General features: G+C 41.5%; 1 long non-coding RNA gene across 1 annotated transcript; it reads left to right on the forward strand.

Moving 5' to 3' along the window:
- Nucleotides 1-1756: 1756 nt before the first annotated feature.
- Nucleotides 1757-25693, forward strand: LOC121025664 (uncharacterized). The gene is made up of 2 exons (XR_005788119.1): nucleotides 1757-1921; nucleotides 25439-25693. It is a non-coding gene; the product is annotated as an uncharacterized LOC121025664 (long non-coding RNA).
- Nucleotides 25694-26944: the final 1251 nt, after the last annotated feature.

Genomic DNA, 26944 nt, shown 5'->3' on the forward strand with positions numbered 1-26944 from the left:
GCCCAGCATACTCTTTCCCACCTGCTTTGGCTTTTGGTGTTTTTATCCTCACCCACCTAGATTGTGCTTCCTGCTTCCTCTTCTCGTGTAGACTAAATTTGATGTCAGAATTTGACTTCAATTTTAATTTTCAAATATGATATAACGTTAAGATTGCAAGATTTCCTCCTGAACCTGAGGAGAAATGGCAGATGAATTGCTAACATGAGAAGATGTTTTCAAAACGGGAGAATAGTATCTCCCTAGCAGGGCCTGGTCTAACGCTCACATGCCTCTGAGAGTGGGTGTCCCCTCGCGTCTTGTGCCTCAGGTGCCTCACTCACCACATCTTAGTCCTGGCCCGGCAAGTCCCCAAAAATGACATTAGAAAGGGAAAATCAGTAACTTCACAGCAGAGAAGCCTGGCAGACACGAGACACCGCCTTCTCCAGGTGATCCACGTTAACCTCACCAGTAACGGGACAAGCTGACCCCGTGTCGTACCCCGAGGAGGACACAAGATCTTTTATGTGGCATCCCCATCCCAAAATGCAAAACTCTATCTGATCATGTGAAAACATCAGACGAACCTAGATTGAGGGACCTTCCATAACATAACTGGCCTGTCCTCTTTACAACTATCAATGTCACGAAAGGCAAAGGAGGCCGAGGAACTGACCGGAGAGAGAGAGGACAGCTAAATGCCATGCAGAGTACTCCTGGATTGGGTCCTATACTGGAAGAAAAGAGCTTGAAAGGACATTATGGCGACAGTGGAGAAAATGTGAATCTGAACTGTAGATTGGATAATAGTATTGTATCAATGGTAAATTTCCCGATTCTTGTGATTGAACTGTGGTTATATGAGAGAATGTTTTTTATTATTGGGAAATACACTTTGACGTATTTAGGGGGAATAGGGACACGATAAATTTATTCTACGAAGGGTCAAAAATTTTGTTTTCTATCTACATCAATCTACCATCTACTACTATCTATCTATCTATCGAGACAATCATAAAGGAAATGTGGTAAAATGTTAACAATTGATCAATTGGGGTGAATATGGGATTTCTTTGTACTGTTTTTGCAACTTTTCTGTAAGTTTGAAATTATTTCACAATAAAACCATTTTTAAAAGGTGGCTACAATTTTAGGCTTCTAGATGAAGGGAATGGAGATAGGAATCGTTCTTTTTAAAAAAAATTTTTTTAATGTTTATTTTTGAGAGAGACAGAGACAGAATGTGAGTGGGTTGGGGCAGAGGGAGAGGGAGACACAGAATTCGAAGCAGGCTCCAGGCTCTGAGCTGTCAGCACAGAGCCCGACGCGGGGCTCGAACTCACGGGCTGTGAGATCATGACCTGAGCCGAAGTCAGACGCTCAACCGACTGAGCCACCCAGTCGCCCCAGGAATCGTTCTTTTTTTTTTTTAATTTTTTTTTTTAACGTTTATTTATTTTTGAGACAGAGAGAGACAGAGCATGAACGAGGGAGGGGCAGAGAGAGAGGGAGACACAGAATCGGAAACAGGCTCCAGGCTCTGAGCAGTCAGCACAGAGCCCGACGCGGGGCTCGAACTCACAGACCGCGAGAGCGTGACCTGAGCTGAAGTTGGACACTTAACCGACTGAGCCACCCAGGCGCCCCTTTATAGCAGGTATTGCTTTCAAAATAAACACGTGTAATCAAGGAGTCATCTTTCTGCAACAGGGGGAAGGATAAATCATTAACTTTTTGATAGCTTTGAACTTGCAGTTCCCATTTGTGTCTTAAGTCCACTAGTTCTGTCAGAGTGGGCAATTAATAAGGTACACATAGTTATGAATTCCGTTGGCTAAAGTAGTTCTCTTTAATTGCTTGAATGGACAGAAATGCACAAGGAAAATAACTTCATGTAACAACAGCCTGTTATTAAAGAGCAAAGTGCCTTCATATACAGGTATGTATTTTGTATTTTTCTACAGCACTGCATGGAATTTGGCATAGGGCTTTGGCATAGGGCTTTGCATCTGGAGAATCATCTGGGGAAGTTTTTTGTAAATGTTTATTTATTTATTTTGAGAGAGAGAGAGAGAGAGCACGCAAGCAGGGCAGCGGAGGGGGGTAAGGGGCAGAAGGAGAGAGAATCCCAAGCAGGCACCTTGCTGTCAGCACAGAACCCGACGACGTGGAACTCAAACCCACAAACTATGAGCTCATGACCTGAGCTGAAATCAAGAGTTGGACGCTCAACGGACTGAGTCACCCAGGCGCCCCTCATCCTGGGAGTTTTTTTTAAAATGCTGAAGCTTGGGTCTCTTCCCCGCTCAGAATTTGACATAATTGGTTTTGTGGTGCACCCTAAGAGCTTTAAAAGCACCGCAGGTGATCTTACATATGGCTAAGGGGAAGAACTGATCTAGAGTCCTTCGTTTCTTTTCTGGATAATCATAGTAACATCTTAAGGGATGCCGGCCGCAGAGCAGAGGTGGCTCCACTTGGGAAGGCAGTGTCATGGGAAGGAGACATGGTCAGTAGAAGTCATCTCTCCTTCCTCTCAACTCCCATATGATTTTCATTTCATGCCACTGAATAGTTTTTACCTTGAAGTATAGTTAGTTGTATATTTTCTTCCTTGCTAGGCTGCAGACTCCTGGATCACAGGATTCATGGGAAAAATGACTGTACTGTTGTCAAGACAACAGGACCACTGTGCTGAGCTCTTAGAAGGCCAGAAACCGGTCTTTAGCCCTTTCTCTAGTGCTACTGGCATGAGGCAGTGTTCATATTTGTGTTGAATAAATGCTAAAGTATTTGGAATCTAGTATGTTCACACCCAATAAAACCATACGCATAGAAAAAAGACTGGAAGGAAATGAATCAAAATGTTAAGTGGTTGCCTCTGTGCATATGATTATGGATGACTTTTTTCTTCTTTTCTGTATTTTACATGCGTATGTATCAACTTGAAAGCTATTAAGAATAGAAGCCAGGGGTGCCTGGGTGGCTCAGTCCATTGAGCATTTTCAGACTCTTGGTTTCGGCTCAAGTCATGATCTCATGGTGCGTGGGTTTGAGCCCCTCATTGGGCTCTGCACTGATAGCCTGGAGCCTGCTTGGGATTCTCCCTCTCCCTCTCTCTCTGTTCCTTTCCCCACTCTCTTTCTCCCTCTCAAGATAAATAAACTTAAAAAAAGAATAGAAACTAAACACATCATACATTCATCAATTAATAAATTCATCATGATTACTTGAAAAAAATATAACACTGAAAAACTCGTTGGTCATCTTTAGTGCATGTTAGAAAATTAAATGAGTATTTTAAAAACCAGTAAATAGGAGTGCCTGGCTGGTTCGGTCGTTAGAGTGTACAATTCTATCTCGGGGTTGTGAGTTTGAGCTCTATGTTGGGTGCAGGGATTCCTTAAAAAGAAAATCTTTTAAAAAAATGCTGCTATGAATAGTCAAATGCAAGTCTTGGTATAGACATATTTTAATTTCTATTGGGTATTCACATAGGAATGGAATTGGTGGGTCATATGGTACATTTATGTTTAACGTTTTAATCAACTGCCATATTATTTTCCAAAGCAGCTGCACCATTTTACACTCCCACCAGGATTCTATGAGGGTTCCAGTTTCTCCGCAATCTCGCCAACACTTGTTATTGTCTGTCTTTTAGATTACAGCCATTTTTATGGGTTGAAGTGATATATTCCTGTGGTTTTAATTTCTACTTCCCTAATGAAGTTAAGCATCTTTTCATGTGCTTATTGGTCATTCATTTATCTTCTTTGCTGAAATGTCTATTCAGATCCTCTGCCCGTTTTTAAATTGGGTTATTTCGCTTCTTACTACTGAGTTGTAGGAGTTATTTATATATTCTAGATACAAATTCTTCATCTGACATATGATTTGCAAACATTTTCTCCCAGTCTTGTGGCCTGTTCCTGATGGCATCTTGCCTATAGGTGGTTCTCCATAAGAATGTATCAAAATCAACGGGTTAGCCAATTAGGCCTGCATCAGCAGGATGATCCATTTCACGCCCACAGGCTGTTCCTCTAACCGTTTTTCCTTCTGAGTTTACTAAAATCTTATTTAAGATTTAGCATCTGTATTCATAAGTGACATTGGCTGGTAATGTTCGTTTTTCAAGCCTGTGTCAACCAGGGTCATTTAGGAGACAGAAACCACACTGGTTGTTTAAACAAAAGACTGCATGGTCTGACTTATATGTGGAATCTAAAACAGCCAAACATGTAGAAGCGGAGAGCAAAAGGGTCGTTGCCAGGGGCTAGGAGGAGGGGGACACAGGGAGGTGTTGGTCAAAGGGTACAAAGAACTCATGCAAAATAAATAAGTTCTGGAGGGAAAAACCTGTCTCTGGAAGAGGACTCTCCTTTGGAATCCAAACTGAGTCGTGTTAAAGCAGTTGGGCAAAAAAAAGCTTTTATCCAATACATTTTCTTGAAAAGTTGTAATTATCTCTTTAGCTTTAAGAGAACCTGGGAAAATCACTGTTAAAGGGACATCCTATAATTCCATTTTCCTTTCTAAAATAAATAATAGGTTAGAATTTGAAAAAAAACATTTAACATAAATGTTAACTATGAAACGGCAAAGACACCCTAAGGTGTCATGGCTGAGTGAACAAAGGAAGAAGTTGGAATTATTAAAACTTAGAGGGGCGCCTGGCTGGTTCAGTTGGTGGAGCCTGGGACTCTTGATCTCAGGGTCATGAGTTCAAGCCCCATGTTGGGTGTAGAGTTTACTTAAAATAAATAAATAAATAAAATATTTTTAAAAAACAACTTAGAAACTTAGAGGAGGGGACAGGGACCCAGACTTCAGGGGAGGGGTGCTGCTAACCGGGGCTGCTATCTCTGGAAGTGAGAGGCAGCAACAATGAAGCTAGTTCTGCAAATGTTGGAAGAGTTTCCAGGCGAATTCAGATGCTCCTGTAGGAAGGAACTCCGGCTGCCAAGCTGTAGGGAGCAGATAGGGAGGGCGAGTCTCTTCCTCCTTTTCCAGCCTTACAGTCTCTGTCTCTGTCTCTATCTCTGTTTTTGTCTCTGTCTCTCTTTCTCTCTCTCTCACTCCCCTCGCTGGCAGATGTGTGGTTTACAGAGTCCCAAGGCCTGGCATCATCAGCCAGAATATAGAAGGATTGGTTTGGAGCTGGGGACAATAACTTACTGTTTGATACAAGGTCATAGAAAAATAAGGTAATCTTTTCCTACATTTACCATAAATTATTACAATTTATATAATACTAACTCTTTCCCCTTATTAGCTGTGTGGTTTGGATGAGTTTTCTTAAGCTTCCATTCCTTTTGTTTACTCATACATAGGAGAGCAATAATTCTGTACCTACCTCATAGTCTTATTTGAAAGTTTCAGATAAACTCTTAAGAACCACAACAGTTCTGGGTGATTTTATTTTCTGAAAGTCTTTTACAAATTTCCCTCCTTCTCCCCCCTCCTCTTATTGGTTCCCAATTTGTTGTTGTGCCAATTTAGGTCACGTATATTTTCACAGAGAACCATCTTGTGCTTACCTTATCCAGAGTCAAGAAGGTTAAGCCCATCTGAAACTTACCATGTCCAGAACTGAACTTTTAATCCTGGTGTACAACCTTTACCTCACGTCCTGTTCAGCTGTCTTGATCTCATTAAAAGTCAATACTTGGGGGGGGGGGGTTGACACCTGGGTGCCTCAGTCGGTTAAGCAGCCGACTCTTGATTTCAGCTCAGGTCACAATCTCATGGTTCGTGGGATCAAGCCTCATGCCAGGCTCTGTGCTGACAGTGCAGAGCCTACTTGGGATTCTCTTTCTCCCTTTCTGCCCTTCCCCTGCTCTCTCTCTCAAAACACATAAACATTTTTTTGTAGATATATAATTTTTTAATTTTTTTTTTTATTTTTGAGAAGCAGAGAGAGACAGAACATGAGTGGGGAAGGAGCAGAGACAGAGGGAGATACAGAATCTGAAGCAGGCTCCAGGCTCTGAGATGTCAGCACAGAGCCCGATGTGGGGCTCGAACTCACGAAACACGAGATCATGACCTGAGCCAAAGTTGGTGCTTAACCGACTGAGCCACCCAGGCGCCCCTGTAGATATAATTTTTTAATGTTTATTTATTTTTGAGAGAAAGCAGGGGGAGGGAAGAAAGAGAGAGGGACAGAAGATCGCAAGCAGGCTCTGTGCTGACAGCAGCGAGCCCCATGTGGGGCTCAAACTCAGGAACCGTGAGATCGTGACCTGAGCCAAAGTTGGCCGTTAAACTGACTGAGCCACTCAGGCACCCCAATAAATAAACTTTTTTTTAAACAGTTAGTACCAATCAACTGATTGTCTAACCAGAAACTTTAAAGTCATTTGTGATTCTTTCTACATCTAATCCATCAGCAATTTCTTTAAAAATGTGTTAAATGGAGGAGCATAGCTGGCTCAGTCAGTAGGGCATGGGACTCTTGATCTCCGTGAGTTTGAGCCCCATGTTTTGGGGGGGGGAGTGGGGGTAGAGTCTACTTAAAAAATGTTTTAAATGAAAAAATGTTTGAAGTGATCAAACATTTGACTGATTTTGTTTGTGAGTCATCAGTTTTCTAATTGTAAGTGCCTGAATATAACTTTTTTCTCATTTCAGAGGAATTAGAATGATGTCTCTTTCCAAATCTGATGACAATTATACAAGGGTTCATACAGATTTTTATACCATATTTCATCTAAACCCTTCAGAATAATTTCTTTTTTTTTAAATTTTTTTAAACGTTTTTATTTATTTTTTTGGGACAGAGAGAGAGCATGAACGGGGAGGGGCAGAGAGAGAGGGAGACACAGAATCGGAAGCAGGCTCCAGGCTCTGAGCTGTCAGCACAGAGCCCCACGCGGGGCTTGAACTCACGAGCTGTGAGATCATGACCTGAGCCAAAGTCAGACGCTCAATTGACTGAGCCACCCAGGTGCCCCTTCTCCCTATTATTTTCTAATCTAACACAACACTCTTTCTTCCTAGTGCTTATTGCACTGTGTGAACTCTCTCTTTACTTGTTTATTTTCTTGCTTTGTCAGTATCCCTCATTAGAATGTAAGCTCCAAAATACAAGGACCATTTATGTCACCATCCTGTCTCTCATAAATAGGACAACACCTGTCCCAAAAGAGACACTCAAGATTTATGGAACAAAAAACAAAATGAAGGGTTTTTTTCTCCACCTAGCAGGCTGGGAATTGAGCAAAGAAAGTGAGTGGGACTCTTGAAGGTGGCTGAGACAATGGTCAGGCTGACTTTCCCATCCAGGCCTGAGCAAGGCCCAAGTCCTATTGGTGGGGAATGGTTCAACTTAGGCTCATGCACTTTCGGGTTTTTTTCCCCCTTGGTTGGGGGTTGGGAGGACCAAGGGGTTGTGAAATGAGGTGAACTAGAATTATCTATGCAAGTTTCCTTGTCTGCCAAATGAATAAAAGGCACATAAGATTGCTGAAATATGTAGGAGACATGAGGGACACAGACTGTAGAGAAGCATGGGTGGGATCAGGAGAACTAGTTAGCAGAATATTGTGGCCCTCCAGATGAACGTGATTGTTGCTTGGACTGGGGTGGCAGCAGTAGAGACGTAAGAAGTGGTTGTATTTGAAGTATACAAGAAAGATTTTGTGATGAGGTATTCACTATACTTCTTTTTCATCTGAATTTTGTTCTATGAGCTAAAGAACTCAACCACCCCGCATTGATATTCTATTTACATTTCTCCAGTGTTTGTATATCCAAGACATTTTTAAAAATGTTTTTAATGTTTATTTATTTTTAAGAGAGAGAGAGAGAGAGAGAGACAGAGACAGTGTGTGAGCGGGGAGGGACAGAGAGAGAGGGAGACACAGATTCCAAAGCAGGCTCCGGGCTCCAAGCTGTCAGCACAGAGCCCGATGCGGGGCTCGAACCCACGGACAGCAAGATCATGACCTGAGCCGAAGATGGACACCCAAACAACTGAGCCACCCAGGCACTCCAATAAATTTTTTTTTAAGCTTGTTTATGTAATCTCTAACCCAACATGGGGCTCAAACTCATGACCTCAAAATCAACAGTCGCATGCTCTTCCAACTGAGCCAGCCAGGTGCCCCAATATCCATAAAAATCTTGAGCAAGTTTCTTAAAATCTCCAAGACTGCGGGTACTCATCTGTAAACCAGAACAATCTTGTGGTGATGGTGACAAAGATTCTTTGCTAGACCAAACTCTGGTTGGGTTCCTGAACCTTCTCTTAGGCCCATCTGGGCACTTCCTTGTAAAATCCAGTTTTAGCAAGAACCCTGCTAAGTCAGTTTAGCCAAACACCCAGACACTTATGCTAAGTTAAACTAGTTAATGAATGTTCTTTGGCTATCTAGATCATTCCTAAATAAGATAATATACTGAGGCATTGATTCCTAAACAGAAATTTATTTACTGTTGGCTTTTTAATTTTTTCACAGAGAAACAAAAAATAATTTAGGTCTGTTAATAAACAGGTTTTATGCCACAAAGAAATAAATTAAAATTACTATAAAGGGGGACTATATTTCTAGAAATTATAAAATGTATTGATAAAGTCGCCCAGCCACAAATCCTTCTTAGTTTTCACTAGGAATTTAGGATTCTAAGGGTTAAAAATTCTAATTAGTATATGTGAACATAAAACTACCAAAAACAATAAGGATAAAAGAAATTGGCCAAATGGAAAGTAGGGTGTGTGTTTTTCATAAAAAAAAGGTATGAGGGGGCACCTGGGTGGTTCAGTCGATTAGGCATCAGACTCTTGGTTTTGGCTCAGGTCATGATCTCATGGTTTGTGGGTTCGAGCCCTGCATCAGGCTCTGTTCTGACAGCGTGGAGTCTGGTTGGGATGCTCTCTCTCCTTCTCTCTCTGCCCCTCCCCTGCTCACACGCACTCTGTCTCTCAAAATAAAAAAATAAACTTTAAAAAATTAAAAAAAAAAGGTATGAGGAAATGAAATGCACTTTGTTGAGGGAAGTGAAAGTAATTTTGTCCCAAAGTAAAGCTGTTTGTTTCAGAAAGGGAAAGAGAACAGGGACAAACTAAAAGGGACATAGAAAGTTGTAGAAGGTTTGTAGAAAAGGAATCTTGGGAGAAGAATTTTATGTGTAACCAAGCTGGCTAAGGTGAAAATTTATTTATTTAAAAATGAGTTTTAATATCAAAAGTACACTGGTACAAAATTAGAATTTGTTTTTTTTTTCTCTTAGAAGAACAAAATTTTCTTCAATTATTGGTCGGTTCTTAATAAGAAATTGTAAATAAAATTTCTTTACTTTTAATGTAATTTTCCAGGGAAACAAAGATTCTATGTTGTGGCTTTATCAGGTCTTTGATTACCTAGAAAAATGGAGTCCTCTCTATTCAAAAAGAGCTAAGGCTTTTGCAGCTATATGATCCTCTATATCTGTTCTTGAAATCCTTTTGTCCCCTTGGTTAAGTGGATAATTAACTATTATTTCATAATTTTCTGTAATCCTATTTAGCCAGTGTCTAAACTTTTTCATAGTTTTTACGAACTTCCCCAAACCAAATTCTAAATAAAATCTTTTTGATCTGGAAGAAGCTTTAGGATTCTTTTTTTCCAGAGGGTCTCTGGAACATTCCAAAGGATATGTTAAACTACTTAGGCTTATCTGATATGTTAAGTCACATGAGAAGCATTGCCAAATAAGAAATAATAGTAAACCTTGTTTATATTACATCTGTATAGGTATATAGTGTTCCAAAAATTGTGTGAAATTCCTGGAACTCTCAATGTGTCTTGATATAATGGTGTTGGTCATCATTTTACACTCGATACATTTTACACTTAGCCAAAAGGCCGAGAAGCAATTCAGTCATCATTTTAAAATGTATGTCACAAAAACAATCAACCCCTCTTGCCAATTCTATTATAATGAGCTCTCATCATACTTGGCACCTATCCTCCAGTAGATTAACATCTTACGAAATCCTCTCGCTCTCTCCCCAGATGTCACTATTGCATGCTGTCACTGTGTAAAGCCTAGAGCAGGCTTTAGGTCCCCTGTGATGAAAGGACAGTCTTTTCTTACCCTTTCTCGGGGCCCTCTGAGATACTGCAGTTGGATTTTATCTAGCTACCACCATCGCAAAGATACAAATAGGTTTTAGTAATAGTTTGTATGTGTTCTCACTGGGTAGAAGCCTTTCCTGGTCATAGTACAGTCTCAGACGTAGGTAAATATCGTTGGAGAAGATAATTCCAAATTGAGGAACACCCTCGGAACTTCACAATGACCAAAGGACTCATCTCACAGAACAAATATTACAGGCCATTTGCCACATTTCTTCAATTGTGCAACATTTTCCTGTACCTACCACCCCCAATCCTCTGTCATTGTGGAACGAAACGGTGGTGTTACAAAAATCCAATCTGTAAAACTCATGGAATCTTTCATCTGCCATGGCCAAAAGCTGTTTCCTTAGTGCTGTTGAATCTTAGATCCATTCCCTATACGAGACAGAAACCATCACCCTTTGAAACCATTACTGAAATGCCAATGAGATTGAATCAATGGGCATATTAGGGGCACCTGGCTGGCTCAGTGGGTAGAGCATGTGACCCTTGATCGCAGGGTCATGAGTTCAAGCCCCACATTAGGCACAGAGCCTGCGTTTAAAAAAAAAAAAACAACAAGGAGCACCTGGGCAGCTCAGTTGGTTAAGTGTCCGACTTCAGCTCAGGTCATGACCTCATGGTTCGTGAGTTTGAGCCTTGCATTGGGCTCGCTGCTGTCAGTGCAGAGTCTGCTTTGGATCCTCTCTCTCCCTCTCTGTCTCACAAAAGTAAATAAACATTAAAAAAAAAAAAAAACCTCGGGGTACCCGGGTGGCTCAGTTGGTTGAGCGTCTGACTTCGGCTCAGGTGATGATATCGTGGTTTGTGAGTTCGAGCCCCGCATCGGGCTCTGTGCTGACAGCTCAGAGCCTGGAGCCTGCTTCGGATTCTGTGTCTCCCTCTCTCTCTGCCCCTCATTTCCTCGTGCTCGGTCTCTCTCTGTCTCTCAAAAATGAGTAATTGTTAAAAAAAACAAAACAGAAAAAAACCTCAAGGGGCATATGAACCCAGCTTACTTAAAGGTGATGTGATGACTTTTACTGTAAAGCCCTTCAAAGAAATGAGAAATTGGTCGAACAGTCTGTCTACAGTATGCTCCTGGGAGACAAAAACATTGAACATTACAGCCTTCAACTTGGGAGAAACCTCCACAAAGACTCCCTCCAGCCTTGCTGGAAAGGGACCATACCGTGTATTGCTAGCCAATCCTTGTGCCACTAAATTAGAAGGTTCATGGGCTCATGTTTCTCATTTTTTAATTAATTTTAGAGAGAGAGCATGAGCAGGGGAGAGAGGCAGAGGGAGAGAGAGAATCTTATTTTGAAAATATTTATTTTTGAGAGAGAGACGAAGTATGAGCACATGTGCACAGGGGAGGGGTAGAAAGGGAGAGAGACAATCTTAAGCAGACTCCATGCTCAGCACAGAGCCCAACATGAGGCTCGATCCCACCACCCTGGGATCATTACCTGAGCTGAAATCAAGAGCCAGATGCTCAACCAACTGAGCCACCCGGTTTGTCACTTTAAAAAAGGTTCCAACATCCAGTGTGACTACTACTAAACCAACCAGAGACCTCAAACTGACTATATCCCAGAAGAAGAAGCAGACAAGATTGGAGTAGACCGCCTTCCCAAGGGTCAGGACCAGGCTAGTACAATAATGCTTTCCTAACTGTCAAAATCTGATGGTAATTCCTAAACTTGCTGAGATCTTTGGACCACTGTTTCCCTGGGTAGGAATTCTTATAATTTTGGCCGTTTTACACTCAGTAGGGTTTCTTTGTTGGTGGTAACCATAATCTCAAAGGTTCCTCTATACCTATTGTTGTTCCCTCCCTGCCTTTACCTATGTTCAACATTATGAAATTTGTAATTCTACCAGCCTTTGTCCCTGCCCTATCTCCTCTCCTGCCTGGAAAGATAATATTATTGTTCAGCTGTCCCAATCCTTATCTTCATCTGGCAACCTATCCGCTGGACCTGTCATCATTCTTCCATTGGAGACTTTGCAAAAAACAATGACCCCCTAGTCATTCCTATTTCCACTTTTACAAATATACCCACTTATACTCTTAGCCATAGTAAAGCACCATCTCCTATAGCTTAGCGAGTCCAAATCTACAATCCCCAATGTCCTATCCCCTGCTTTTTCCTAACACTCCCCAAATTGAGAACTCTTACTGTGTTTTTAACAATAAGGCCTGCAAATGTTCTAACCCTACCACACAAAACTCCCAATCTGTTTGTAATACTCCTACAATGTCATTCTTCCTCCCTACCTCTCATCCTCACCCCTCCTGGTCCCGAAGCAACCAAAGTAATAAGAGTGAGTCCATTTGCCCCACCCTCCTGGCAAAACCCGACATGTGGAGTGGCCACGGCCTTCCCACGCTGCTAGGGGCCTGCCAAATGAACCTCACTTCTCAACCCTGGACGCTACCCCTCACTGACACCTGGTTTCAGTATATTCTCACATCTCTCCCAATTAATGGATTCATAAAACCTCATAACAGGTCTGGAGTCTTCTGTGTACCAGAGAGATATATTTCATTTGTGGATATGATCACTAGTCCTGGGCTTATGAATGTCTTGAGAGTTGGATAGGCCTTGCCACATGCTTTCTGGGACATCTAACATCCCCTTTTACTATACTTAAAATGGTTATAGCCATTTTACCCCCAAAACCTCACTTAAGAAAGTAGAAAGCCTTATCAATAATAGGGGATTGGGGTGAATGACTGGCTCAGGTCATGATCTCATGGTTCACGAGCTCAAGTTCAAGACCCACATTGGGCTCTGTGCTGACTGCTCAGAGACTGGAACCTACTTCAGACTCTGTGTCTCCCTCTCTCTCTCTCCCATGCCTGCTCGTGCTTGCTCGCTCTCTCTCAAAAATAAATAAACATTAAAACAATAATAGAGGATTACCTGGATGAGGACCCTTCTGGGTGTGAAGACAATGGCTGTGCTGTGGCCACAGCCAAGGCTGTGACCTTCCTGTCAGATATTCTGGAGATCAATTTAACCTATACTTTAGAATCAGAGGTTCATGGCTTGGATTAGGCCCAGCAGAATTAGAAATTATGATGAGAGGGGTGCCTGGCTGGCTCAGTGAGTAAAGCATGCAACACTTGATCTTGGGGCCATGAGTTCAAGCCCCACATTGGGCCTAGAGCTTACTTTAAAAAAAAAAAGTTGTTAGTGCGAATGTAAACTGGTGTAGCCACTCTGGAAAACAGTATGGAGGTTCCTCAAAAAGTTAAAACTAGAACTACCCTACAATCCAGCAATTGAACCCCTAGGTATTTTCCCAAAGGACACAAAAATACTGATTCGAAGGGACACATGCACCCCAATGTTTATAGCAGCATTATCAACAATAGCCAAATTATGGAAAGAGCCCAAATGTCCATCGACAGATAAATGGATAAACAAGATATAGTATATATACATACAGTGGAATGTTAGACATAAAAAAGAATGAAATCTTGTCATTTACAATAACATGGATAGGGCTAGAGAGTATTATACTAAATGAAATAAGTCAGAGAAAGACAAATACCATATGATTTCTCTCATTTGTGGAATTTAAGAAACAAGACAGATGAACATAGGGGAAAAAGAAAAGAGAGAGGCAAACCATAAAACAGACTCTTAACTACAGAGAACAAACAGGGTTGCTGGAGGGGAGGTGGGGGGGGGGAGGGGGAAACGCGTGATGGGGATTAAGGAGGGCGCTTGTTGTGATGAGCACCGGGTGTTGTATGTAAGTGATGAATCACTGAATTCTACACCTGAAACTAATATTACCCTGTATGTTAACTAACTGGGATTTAAATAAAAACTTAACGAAAAAAACGTTATGATGAGAAATCTTAGCAAAACTGTAAACAGAATAGCTTGCTCCACTGCCACAGCCAGCAGGGCTCCCCCAAGTCTTCAGATTCCCTAGCTATGGTGGTCCTCGACAACAGGATTGCTTTAGATTATTTACTTACAGCCCAAAGAGGAATTTGTGCCATAGCTAATACCTCTTGCCGCTTGGATAAATACCTCACAAGCAGAATTAAAACCCACAAAGTGATTCAAACTAGCCAAATCCTTAAAGGGACATTCAAGCTTTATCCCCAGGAGGGTTTAATGTTAAGTTTTCTGATACTTTAGCTGGATTATCATTTTAATTTGTGCCCTATTTGCTATTTTCACATTGCTCATGCTATGTATTTCCCATTGTTATACTTCTACTCAAAATGTCTAAGTGATGCCTGCTCAAAGCCTCAAGATCATTCATCAGATCTTTTTTGGCTGAAAAGAAATGCGAACCTGACATCTAGACCTTATTTCCTCAAACCTCCTTGTTACTCCAATATGGGTAAGAGTCTTACCTAGCAAGCTTGTAAGCTTGCTGAGCATATCAAATATCGATCACTTGTGACACTCCCCTCTGCTGGGAGACCTGATGGACCTGAACCACTCCAGTAACAAAATGGAACTGCATGGTCATAAAAATTATCATTATGAGTACCTGGGTGGTTCAGTCGGTGAAGCGTCTGGCTCTTGATTTCGGCTCAGGTCATGAGCTCATGGTTCCTGAGTTCGAGCCCTCCCTGCCCCGAGTCACAAGGGGCTTGGGATTCTTTCTCTCCGCCCCTCCCTGTTTCTCTGCCTTCCCCCCCCCTCACGTGCTCTCTCAAAATAAATAAACTTTAAAAAATTGTTTTAAAAATTATCATCAATGCTTTCCTATCAGAAAGATCTGTATCAAAAGAGGGGAATATAAAAGAGGATTCAAAATGAAGTAAGCTTTGCTAAGAGAGTCCTTTCAAACAGGGTCAAAAGGATATTGAGGAGGTAGGGCCTATGCACCTCTCGTTTCAATTCTCGGAGCACCATAAACGTTTGACTTTTACCGATTGCAACTCCTGGAACACATCCTCCTACTTTGGACTGAAATAGACATAATATAATACCTGTTAGCTAAATAGCCAATCATGTATTAGATAGTGTAAACTCTGCCGTCATAATTCTTTTAAAATGTGTGTTATGTAACCTTGTGTGTTTTGCCTTTAGAAGCCTGTACTCTGCATTTACAGTTCAGAGCATGCTTTCAGTGATTTGGAGACCCTCTGTGTCCTTCGGATTACAATCCCTAAGGCCTCAAATTAGTGCTTTGGCTGCTTTACAGACTCTTCTTGATTGACAAATGTTTGGATAAATTGTTTTAATGTACATATTTAGGACATATACAAATGGCCAACAGATATATAAAAGGTACTCAATTTCACTAATCATCGGGGAAATGCAAATTAAAACCACAATGAGATATCACCTCACATCTGTTAGAATGGCTATCATCAAAAAGACAAGGGATTGCTTATTTTAAAGTATTTATTTCAAAGTATTTTTTTAATTAAAAATTTTTTAATGTTTATTCATTTTTTTGAGAGACAGAGAACAGGGCGTGAGTGGGGGAGGGGCAGAGAGAGTGGGAGACACAGAATCCGAAACAGGCTCTGGGCTCTGAGCTGTCAGCACAGAGCCCAACGAGGGGCTCAAACCGACAAACTGTGAGATCATGACCTGAGCTGAAGTCGGATGCTTAACCGACGGAGGCACCCAGGCGCCCCATTCTTTTCTTTTTTAAAGTTTATTTATCTATTTTGAGAGAGAGAGAGAGAGAGAACTAGAAGGTATTATGCTAAGTGAAATAAGTCAGGGAAAGACAGGTATCATATGTTTTCAGTCATATGTGGATCTTGAGAAACTTAACAGAAGACCATGGGGGAAGGGGAGGGGGAAAAATAGTTACAAACAGAGACGGAGGGGGCGCCTGGGTGGCTCAGTGGGTTAAGCGTCAGACTTCAGCTCAGGTCGTGATCTCACAGTCCGTGAGGTCGAGCCCTTCATCGGGCCCTGTGCTGACAGCTCAGAGCCTGGAGTCTGCTTCAGATTCTGTGTCTCCCTCTCTCTCTGACCCTCCCATGCTCATGCTCTGTCTCTCTCTGTCTCAAAACTAAATAAAAAACATTAAAAAAATTAAAAAAAAAAACAGAGAGGGAGGCAAGTGAACCATAAGGGACTTTTAAATACAGAGAATAAACTGAGGGTTGATAGGGGGTGGAGGAGAGGGGAAAGTGGATGACGGGCATTGAGGCGGGCATTTGTTGGGGTGAGCACTGGGTGTAGTATGGAAGCCAATTTGACAATAAATTATATTAAAAAAAGAAACAGAGGATAAAACCTAAAATAAAGAATAAAAGTATTTATTTAAATATTTAAAATATTTATATTTTATATATAATATAAATATTTTTTAAATATATAGATATGGCGGGGCACCTGGGTGGCTCAGTCAGTTAAGTGTCTGACTCTTGGTTTTGGCTCAGGTCATGATCTCACAGTTCATGGGTTCAAGTCCCACGTCCAGCTCTATGCTCAGCATAGAGCCGGCTTCACATTCTGTCTCCCTTTCTCTCTGCCCCTCCCTTGCTTGCCCTTTCTCTCTCTCTCTCTCAAAAATAAACATTAAAATAAATAAATAAATAAATAAATAAAATATAAACAAAAAAATTTTTAAAAAATATATAGATATAGGGGCACCTGGCTGGCTTAGTTGGTATAGCATGCGACTCTTGATCTCAGGGTCATGAGCTCGAGCCCCCCGTTGAGCATAGAAATTACTTAAAAAAAAAAAGAAAAAATATAGATATAACATTTGAATATATTAATACGATATTTAAATATAAAATTTTTCTGGGCACCTGGGTGGCTCAGTCGTTTGAGCATCCAACTCTTGATTTTGGCTCAGGTCATGATCCCAGGGTTGTGGGACTGAGCCCTGCATCAGGACTCTCTCTCTTCCTCTGCCCCCACCCACCCCCCCAGCCCCGCTTGTGTGCACACACATGTGCATGCGCATGCTCTCTCTCTCTCAAATAACATTAAAAAATTAAATGTAAAATATTTACATGTTTAAAAGTGTTCATTTAAGAATAGAATACAGGGGCGCCTGGGTGGCTTAGTTGGTTGAGTGGCCGACTTTGGCTCAGGTCACGATCTCATGGTTCGTAAGTTGGAGTCCCACATAGGGCTCACTGCTGTCTGCCTGTCGATGCAGAGCGCGCTTTGGATCCTCTGTCCCCCTCTCTCTGCCCCTCCCCCGCTTACTCTCTCTTTCTCTCTCTCAAAAAATAAAGAAAACCATTTAAAATGAAAAAAATGTTAAATACAAGTGTTGGGGAGAGTGTGGAGAAGAGGGAACTCTTGTGGGAATGTAAATTGGTGCAACCACAACGAAAAACGGAATGAAAGTTTCTTCTAAAGTTAAAAGCAGGACTACCATATGATCGGCAATCCCACTTCTGAGCACAAATCCAAAGGAAATGCTTGTTTAAACAAGATATTGAGGAGATATCTGCACTCCTATGTTCACTGCAGCATTATTCACAACAGCCAAGATATGGAAACAACCTAAGCGTCCAGTAGTGGATGAATGGATAAAGAAGATGTGGTGTGTATACACACAATTAAATATTATTCAGCCATGAGAAAGAAGGAAATCCTGCCCACTTATGACAGCAAGATATACCTTGAGGGCATTATGCTCAGTGATGTAAGCCAGAGAAAGTGACACCACATGGTATCGTGTGAAATTTAAAAAAATAAAAATTCATAGAAACAGAGTAGAAAAGTGGTTGCCAGCGTGTAGGGGGTGGAGGAAATAGGGAGAGGTCAGTAAAGGGTAAAAAAAGAAAAAAAAATGTACATTTAAAAATCACTAGGGAGCCTGGGTGGCTCAGTCGGTTAAGCATCTGACTTTGGCTCAGGTCATGATCTCACAGTTTGTGAGTTTGAGCCCTGCTTCAGGTGAGCTCAAGTCCTGCTTCAGGTAAACATGAGTCCCTCTCTGGGTGAATCCTGCTTCTCTCTCTCTCTTTCTCTCCTCCCCCCTCCCTGCCCCTCGTGGGATTCTCCCTCTCCCTTTCTCTCTGCCTCTCGCTCACTTGCGCCATCTCTCTCTTAAAATCAAATCAAATCAAATCAAATCATTAGTAAAATGGGGTGCCTGGGTGGCTCAGTCAGTTAAGCATCCCTCTTTTGGTTTTGGCTCCGGTCATGATCTCACAGTTTGTGGGTTAGAGCCCCCTGTCAGGCTCTGTGCTGATAAGCTGATAGTGTGGAGCCTGCTTGAGATTCTCCCTCTCTCTCCCTCTCTGTACCCCTCCCCCACTCTCTCAAATAAATAAATAAACTTAAAAATAAAATCACTAGTAGGAGCACCTGGGTGGCTCAGTTGGCTAAGCATCTGACTTCAGCTCAGGTCATGATCTTGTGGTTTCTGAGTTCAAGTCCCGCATCGGGCTCTGTGCTGACACCTCAGAGCCTCAATCCTGCTTCAGATTCTGTGTCTCCTTCTCTCTCTTCTCCTCCCCCACTTGCACTCTGTCTCTCTCTCTCTCAAAATAAATAAACATTAAAAATTAAAAAAATAAATGAAACTAGTAAAATCAAGCATTTTTCATATATTTATTTACTACTGACACATATTTCTCAAGTGATAATGTAATCACAAATAGAATTAGTTATTTTTCATATCAATATTTACATTTGCATTTTTCATGGGATTAAAAACTTACTTTTACTGCATTGAATTTTATTCAATTGCAGGATTGTGCATATTAAGACACTAATTCAAACGTGTTTTCAAATTGTGTATATTTTATTTTATTTACTTTGTAAAACAACAAACTTGAAATTCTTAAAACTTCATAGCAAACTATGTGGGGAAAAATCGGCTATCACTTACTCTAAAAACAGAAATTATAGCTCTGGGGCCCTTACAGAAACAAAACTCAGCTTGACATGACATAATCAATGTAGAAATAATTACTCAGGTGGAAAAATGAAAATTTTGTCGATTTCCTTTGAAGTGGGTACCCATTAAAAGTTATAACAACACTTAAATCCAGAAAATCAATCATCTCAAAAATTTTTAACAGTCACAATGTTTTTCATACTTGTGTTCCTGAAAGAAATGAAAATGGAGAACCCAGGAAACAGTCATATTTTTCATCTTTAATACCCTAAATGGCTGAGTTTTCATTTCATTTTGCATTTCAGCTGGTGGTTGGCTTTGCAAGGCTAACATTTTCTTTGGTGACAGTTTTTAAAACAAACCAGAAGTATTTGGTTAGTAACTTCCCTATTCCATAGAATGTTTAAGAACTTGTAAAAAAAAAAATCATGTAATTGGACTAAGAAGGTCAGGTGGTGTGATATTTGGGTAGGTGGTTGTTTTTTGTTCCGTTTGATTATATTGTTTCTTTGGTTTTCACTTCTAGACCCGCCCTAATGTTTTCCAGGAGTTTCAGAACATGTAAAGATAGCTATTTTTTTTAGCCACTTTCATAACAGAGCAGTTATTGAGAAATTAATTTGCGTACTGAATTCTACCTTATCTTCTTGTTATGCTGTGGGCTCATCAGAAAGATGACCACGAAGAACACTTCTGCTTATGTCTATTATATTCAGCTGGGACTTGCTTTCTGAGCTCTAGTCTCTAGGCCCCAAAAAGGAGGTGAGAGCTTTTATGCTCCATTCATCTTTCCAGAGGGACAGAGAATAGAAGGGAGAATTCTGATGGATTTGGCCAAACCCAGAGGTATAGTTGGCTTCTTGGAGACCAGGAAACAGGGCTGGCTTTATGTGTGAGTGACCCATGTGGTCACACAGGGCCCTGTGCTTGGTTTAATGCCCTGCTGTTACTCTTTTGAAATTCTTCATGGTTTTTGAACAAGGGTCCCTATATTTTCATTTTGCACTGGGCCCCACAAATTACCTAGCCCGATCTGCTGTGAAGACCAAGGAGTGAGGGTGGCAGTGGTGGGGATGTTTTCCTCCTCTGACAGGGAGGCCACAGGGGTGCTCGAGGATGGACCATGGTGTGCCTTAGGAGTCACTGTAAGGACCCCCAGATCTGAGCTGGCAAGGAATGAATGGATCCACTAGAGGAATCCCCTGCTTTGGTAGGGACATAAAAGCTTGGATTATGACTATGGATTTCCCAAGCCCCAGGGTTGAAGCCTAAGCTAAAGGAGGGTCTCCCTCCAAAAGGCAGATTAGGCCTGTATAGTGGGTTGAATAGAGTCCCCTCAAAAGATATGTCTACTTAGAACTTCAGAATGTGACATTATTTGGAATAAGGGCCTTTGCAGATGTGGTTGAGGTGAGGATCTCACGATGAGACGATTGTGGATTGCGGTGGGGTCTAAATCCATTGACAGGTATCCTCACAAAAGACAGAAAAGGAGAAGATGTACTGAGAGACACACACAGCAGAAGGCCATAGGAGGTTGGAGGCAGAGAGTGGAGTGATGCATCTTCAAGCCAAGGATTGTCTGTAGCCTCCAGAAGCTAGGAGAGAGAAGCCAACCTTGGCAACGCATTGATTTTGGACTTCTGGCCTCCAGGCTGTGAGAGAGTAAATCCTATTGTTTGAAGCTACCGAGTTTGTGATAATTTGTTATCTGCAGCCCTAGGAAGCGACCATAGCCCGTGTCAGCAAAATGCTTGGCTGTTGAACTTCAATTTGATTTAGAGAGGGGGAAAAGCGTTTCCCTACTTTCAAGGTCAGGAGATGAAGCTGACTTTCCTCGTGTCACAGTCTCTTTCAGCAGGAAAATAAAATCTTTCCCAGGAGCCTCTAGAAGACTTTTCCTTTCCATCCCATTGGTCAGTGTTGGGTCATGTGGGCACTTTTAGCCCCAAGGGACCCTGAGAAAGTGGATATTTAGCAAAGGGAGTAGAATAACCAAGGTTGTTTCACTGTCCCAGATAAAACGGGAGTTGATTAACAAACAGAACGTGTCTGAGGTTGGGGGAATGAGAGGTGACGGCAATTCGGCAGGCAAAGTACATCATGTGCCATCATATGATGTTTGTGTAGCTAAAATTTTGTAATGGTAAATTACGTTTGAAGGTGAGTCAGAACAGTGACAAGGTTGTGATTATTTTGTGGCCCCTTGCTACTAAAGTGAGATCAGTTGGGCGAGCAGAAAAGGAGCTCATTAGAAATGCAGACTCTTGGGCTCCACCCCAGACCTACGGAATCAGAATCAGCGCTTGAACAAGATCACTAGAAGATTCCCATGTACGTTAAGGTTTGAGAAGCATTGGTCTAGGTGACTCAGTATAATATGACTAAGCTACTCAAGATAAAGCAAGCCAGGAACAAGTTGGTATCAGTACTCATGAGCACAGAAAATGACAAGATCGAATATAAGACTAGTAGACAAAAATCAAAGCACTTTCAAATGTTGTCATATAAGCATCATGCAATAGGTATACAGGAAAAAAAAAAAGAGCTTTGTTGGTCAACTCTAAGCGGAATGAGATATGACTGATACTGATGTACCACATCCTACCATCACGTTTATGATTATATTCAACAATGTCAGTTCCTTACAGCACATAAAAGTACCAATTAATAAGTCTTCACCTACTGGGGAGCCTGGGTGGCTCGGTGGGTTAAGCGTCCGACTCTCGGTTTCGGCTCAGGTCATATCTCACGGTTCGTGAGATGAGCCCCGCATCAGACTCTGTGCTGACGGTGCAGAGCCTGCTTGGGATTCTCCCTCTGCCCTTCCCCTGCTGGCTCATGAGCTCTCTCTTTCAAAATAGATAAACTTAAAAAACATAAGTCTTCACCCACAAAGATGGACTAATCAAGCATTCAAGCTGATTCATCCTTCAGCAGAAAAACACATCTGGTGTTACTCGTGATAGCCAACATTAAAGTTAAATGCACTGGAATAAACCTGCCTCAGAAATCCAAGGCTTCCTTTCTGTAAGATTCTGATTCTTTATTGAAACACTTTCTTGTGGGTGAAAATGAAGTTTTCTTCTTCATCCTTTAATGAGACCCTACATTTTACTTCCTGCCAACCATTCTAAAGCCTTTTAAGACCAATTGATTATACACAGATGCTTGTTGCCTTAGCTTCATTTTGTGGGAATAGAAACGCTTAAGATTTGCAATGTTCCCCAAGGCCAGAGTTCATTTAAAGCAAATAGATTGGTTTTTTAAAACATAATTTATTTATAATAGACCGTAGCCTCCAGTTCTCTTGCTTGTGGTGAAACTGTTTATTTAGAGTACACACACACACCTCAGAGTTGGAAATAAAATACTAGAGTCAGCGTTTTACTTTGGAGAGGTCACAACAATTTATTTGAGCAAAGGTATTCGCTTTTTAACAGTGAAACTGGACCAGTATAAAAAGCGATAGTGGCTAAATGTACTTCTTGAATTGATCTGTTTCATCACAGGGCTCTTTCAGACTGAACTTGGATAACTGCTTCTTTAAAGGGGATAAAGCAGACAGTAAAAAAAAAAGGCAGACAGAAGGCATTAAAAATAGACACTTCACCAAAGAAGATATAAGGATGTCCCATAAGCACACAAATGGGTGCTCAACATCAGTATTCATTACAGAAATGGAATTAAAACCTAATTGAGATATCACTACACTGACTAAAATAAAAAAGACTGATAACACCAACTATTGGCAAGGATGTGGAACAATTAGAATCTTCTCGAACTGCTGTTAGGACTATAAAATGGTACAACTTTGGAGAACTTTTTGTCAGTTTCTTATAAGGTTAAACACATATTTACTCTAGGATCCAAAAATTGCACTCTTAGGTATTTTCTCATGAGTCATGAAAACATTTGCCCCCCCCCCCCAAATGTACAAAAAGTTGTTTTTGGGGGCACCTGGGTGGCTTGGTTAAGCATCTGACTTTAGCTCAGGTCATGATCTCATGGTTTGTGGGTTCGGGCCCTGCACCGGGCTCTGTGCTGACAGCTCGGAGCCTGGAGCCTGCTTCCGATGCTGTGTCTCCCTCTCTCTATGCCCCTCCCCTGCTCATACTTTCTCTCTCTCTCTCTCTTTCAAAAATAAATAAACATTAAAACAAATTTTTTAAAGTTGTTTGTAGCACCTTTATTCATTGAAGCCTCAAACTGGAAACTGAGATATCCATCAGCAGGAAAATGGATTGTGACATAATGGTATACTTGTGCAGTGGAATGCTACTGAGTAATAAAAAGGAAATAAATAGGACACATACAGCAATACAGATGAATCTCAAAAACATTATGTTGAATGAAAGAAGTCATTCTGTTGGATTCCACGTAAATGAGATTCTAGAACAAGCAAAACTAACCTACAGTACTAAAAATCAGAAAGTGGTTGCAGGGGATTGGGGATTGAATGGGGATCAGTTGGAAAGAGGCACAAGAAAACGTTCTGGGATGAAGGATATATTTTATGTCTTTATTAGGGTGATGGTCACACCGGTATATAATTGTGAGAACCCACTGAACTGCATACTTAAGATCTATGCATGTTAGTGTCAATTGTATGTACTTTAATTTTTTTTTTATTAATTTTTTTTTCAACGTTTATTTATTTTTGGGACAGAGAGAGACAGAGCATGAACGGGAGAGGGGCAGAGAGGGAGGGAGACACAGAATCGGAAACAGGCTCCAGGCTCTGAGCCATCAGCCCAGAGCCCGACGTGGGGCTGGAACTCACGGACCGCGAGATCGTGACCTAGCTGAAGTCGGACGCTTAACCGACTGCGCCACCCAGGCGCCCCTGTACTTTAATTTAAAAAATAAAAGCTGGGTGGCCTGGCTGGCTCAGTTGGAGGAGTGTGCGACTCTTGATTTCGGGGTTGTGAGCTCAAGCCCCACCCTGGGTGTTGAGATTACTTAAAACATCGATCAATCAATCAGTCAATAGTGAAAGCCCTTCCCACTCCACCATCATTCAAGAAAATGTCTGTCCAGACAACCTACGGTGCAAAAGTTTCTCTTTCAGGCTGGTACTTTACCAACCCAACCGGAGCTCTAAATTGGTTCCTCTCTATGGATTATTTATCTGAACCTGATGACCCTGGGTTTTAACTTCAATCTCACTTTGGTGTTTTCAGTAAAACCTGCCCTTCTTTCCTCAACTTTAATTTCCTTCCATAGCTTTTCCTTGGTCCTTTGACTACAAGCATTTGTTGGTAAGATACAATATATACAAATAAAAGAAAGAAAAAAAATTGTTGTCTTTTTTGAGTCTTCTTCTCTCTCTCTCTTTTTTTAAAGGAAGCACAATAGTGTGTTTGGCTTTTCTACTGCCAGATGTGATGCAATGTAATGACTTACTTAGATCAGATTACTGTCTATATTAAACTCAAATAATGATTAAACTGAAAAATTTCGTGACAAGAGCTCCCAGGCGAAGTCAGCCCAAATCAGCCAGTGCTTAGTGGGTCTTGCCTCCACCACCAGGAGGTATACAAGGCTGAGGTGACAGATGAATGGCCCCTGTTAATGGAATACATCTAGGTCACAGTTAAGCCTACATACGAAGCAAAACATGGGCAGCGGCACTGTCCTTGAGAGGTCTCTCTCCCGCATGCTCTGTCTCCCTGTTATACAATCTGCCTCCAGCTCCAGAGCTCAAAGCCTCTCCAAATGACAAACTTTTTAAAAAGCTTTTTTAAATTGAGGTATAACACATACACGGTTGTGGTAGCCAGTCTTCATAAATGATCTGAATAGTCAAGCCCTGGTATTCCCCTTCCACAATGAATCTGACTGGTCTGTGACTTGAGTTCAACAATAGGAAGGTAGGGGCGCCTGAGTGGCTCAGTCGGTTAAGCATCTGACTCCTGATTTCAGCTCAGGTCATGATCTCATGGTTTGTGAGTTTGAGCCCTGTGTCTGACACCATGGAGCCTCTGTCTCTCTCTCTTTCTCTCAATACATAAACTTAAAAAAAAAAACAAACCCTAATAGAATATAGCAGAAGTGGCCCTGGGCCATTTCTAGGCCGGGCTTTAGAAACACTGGCAGATTCTCCTTCCTTTCTCTTGGAATATCTTTTTGGGAGCCCTCTCAGTTCAGACCCTCCAAGAAGCAATTAGGGAAATGCTAGTGAAGGAGAAAAGGGAGAGAGAGCAGGGGTTGGCCGAGAAAGCTTTCAGATTGTGCTTCAGGTCTGACAGTTGGGAAAGGAGCAAGGGAAACAGGAAGATCAGGTGGAAAGTGGGGCAGCTCTGAGAAATCCTTGCCTTGCCTGATGGGGAGCCCCAGAGAAAAGATCACGCATCAGAGATGTTCTGCAGTGGGCAGGAAGGGCCCAGTTGCAGTACCCCAATGCACTCAATCGTTGGCTAGGAAAGGCCCAGGGAGCGCAAGGCCTCCAGGCGAAGGTTGTGGTAGATATTGAATATATAACCTCTAGAAGCTGTTAGCTAACTACTCCTCACAGAGGTTCTCTCTTGAAGGGAGGTCTGAGTGCCATACTCCATGGCGGCTGTATGTGGCTACCCTACTGAAGAGACCCTGTGGAGAGGCCATGTGAAGAGGAGAAATCCTGAGACTACGTGGAGGTCCAGTCACCCCAGTTTCTCAGATCCCAGGGGAGCCTCCAGATGACTCCAGCCTCGGCCACTATCTGACTGAAGTCCCCCGAGGAGAAGCCTCCTGATCAACCCACAGCATTGTGGGTGGTAATAAAAGGTTGTCATTGTTGGAAGCCACGAAGTGTTGGGGTGGTTTATTATGTGGCAATAGGTAACCAAAACCACAGTGAAGGGCATAACATGCACTAATTTTATGTATAGGGATCAACGAATGTTGACGTATGTAAATCCATATGTAGACATCACTCAGATCCATATATAGAATATTTGTAGTGACCTAGAAGGTTCCCTCATGCCCTCTTCCCACTCAACACCATTCCCCAAACCAGAGGCACCACTCTACTGAGTTCTGTCACCACCAGTTAGTGTTATACATTCTTGACTTTCATTTAAACAGAATCATATGGTATGTATTTTTTAGTGTCTGGCTTTTTCACGTACCATTAGGCCTGCAAGATTCATCCATGTAGTTGAGTGTAACAGGAACTTGCCCCATTTTTTTTTGTTGTTGTTGCCGTGTAGTTTTTCTATTTATATGAATAGACTATACTTCATTTATCCACCATCCAGTTGCTGGGTTTTTGGCTGTTTCCAGTTTTTGGTTATTATGAATAAAGCTGCTTTAAACATTCTTATATAAGTCTTTTGGTAGTCTTATGCACCACTTTTCTGGGCTCTATCCAGCAGTGGGATTTTTGGGTCACAGGATGGTGTATGTTTAGCTTTAGAAAACAATGCCAAACTGAACATTTTGTAAATAAATTTCTTATTTAGTATTGATAAATAACAATCTTTAATTAATTTGTTATTAATAAATAACAAGTAGGAGGCACATCAGAGACCCTCCTACTTACTTGTCTTTCTCCCCTACTTGATTTATGCCTCCTTAGGGACATGAATCTTTTCTGTCTTCTTCATATACTGTAGGGCCCACTACAGTAGGGATATAGTACCTATTTGTTGAGGAAAAAAAAATAAGTAACATGTCATAGTTTAACACTGAGAAATATATATATTTTTTAAATTTTTTTTTCAACGTTTATTTATTTTTGGGACAGAGAGATACAGAGCATGAACAGGGGAGGAGCAGAGAGAGAGGGAGACACAGAATCGGAAACAGGCTCCAGGCTCTGAGCCATCAGCCCAGAGCCTGATGCGGGGCTCGAACTCACGGACCGCGAGATCGTGACCTGGCCGAAGTCGGACGCTTAACCGACTGCGCCACCCAGGCGCCCTGAGAAATATATTTTTAAGAGTGGATTTAAGGTGTCCATTGATGGATGAATGGATAAAGAAAATGTGATATATATATATATATATATAATTTTTTTTTCAACGTTTATTTATTTTTGGGACAGAGAGAGACAG

Source organism: Herpailurus yagouaroundi, unplaced genomic scaffold (assembly GCF_014898765.1).
Source record: "Herpailurus yagouaroundi ecotype Mexico unplaced genomic scaffold, PumYag 67690, whole genome shotgun sequence".
Taxonomy (NCBI): domain Eukaryota; kingdom Metazoa; phylum Chordata; class Mammalia; order Carnivora; family Felidae; genus Herpailurus; species Herpailurus yagouaroundi.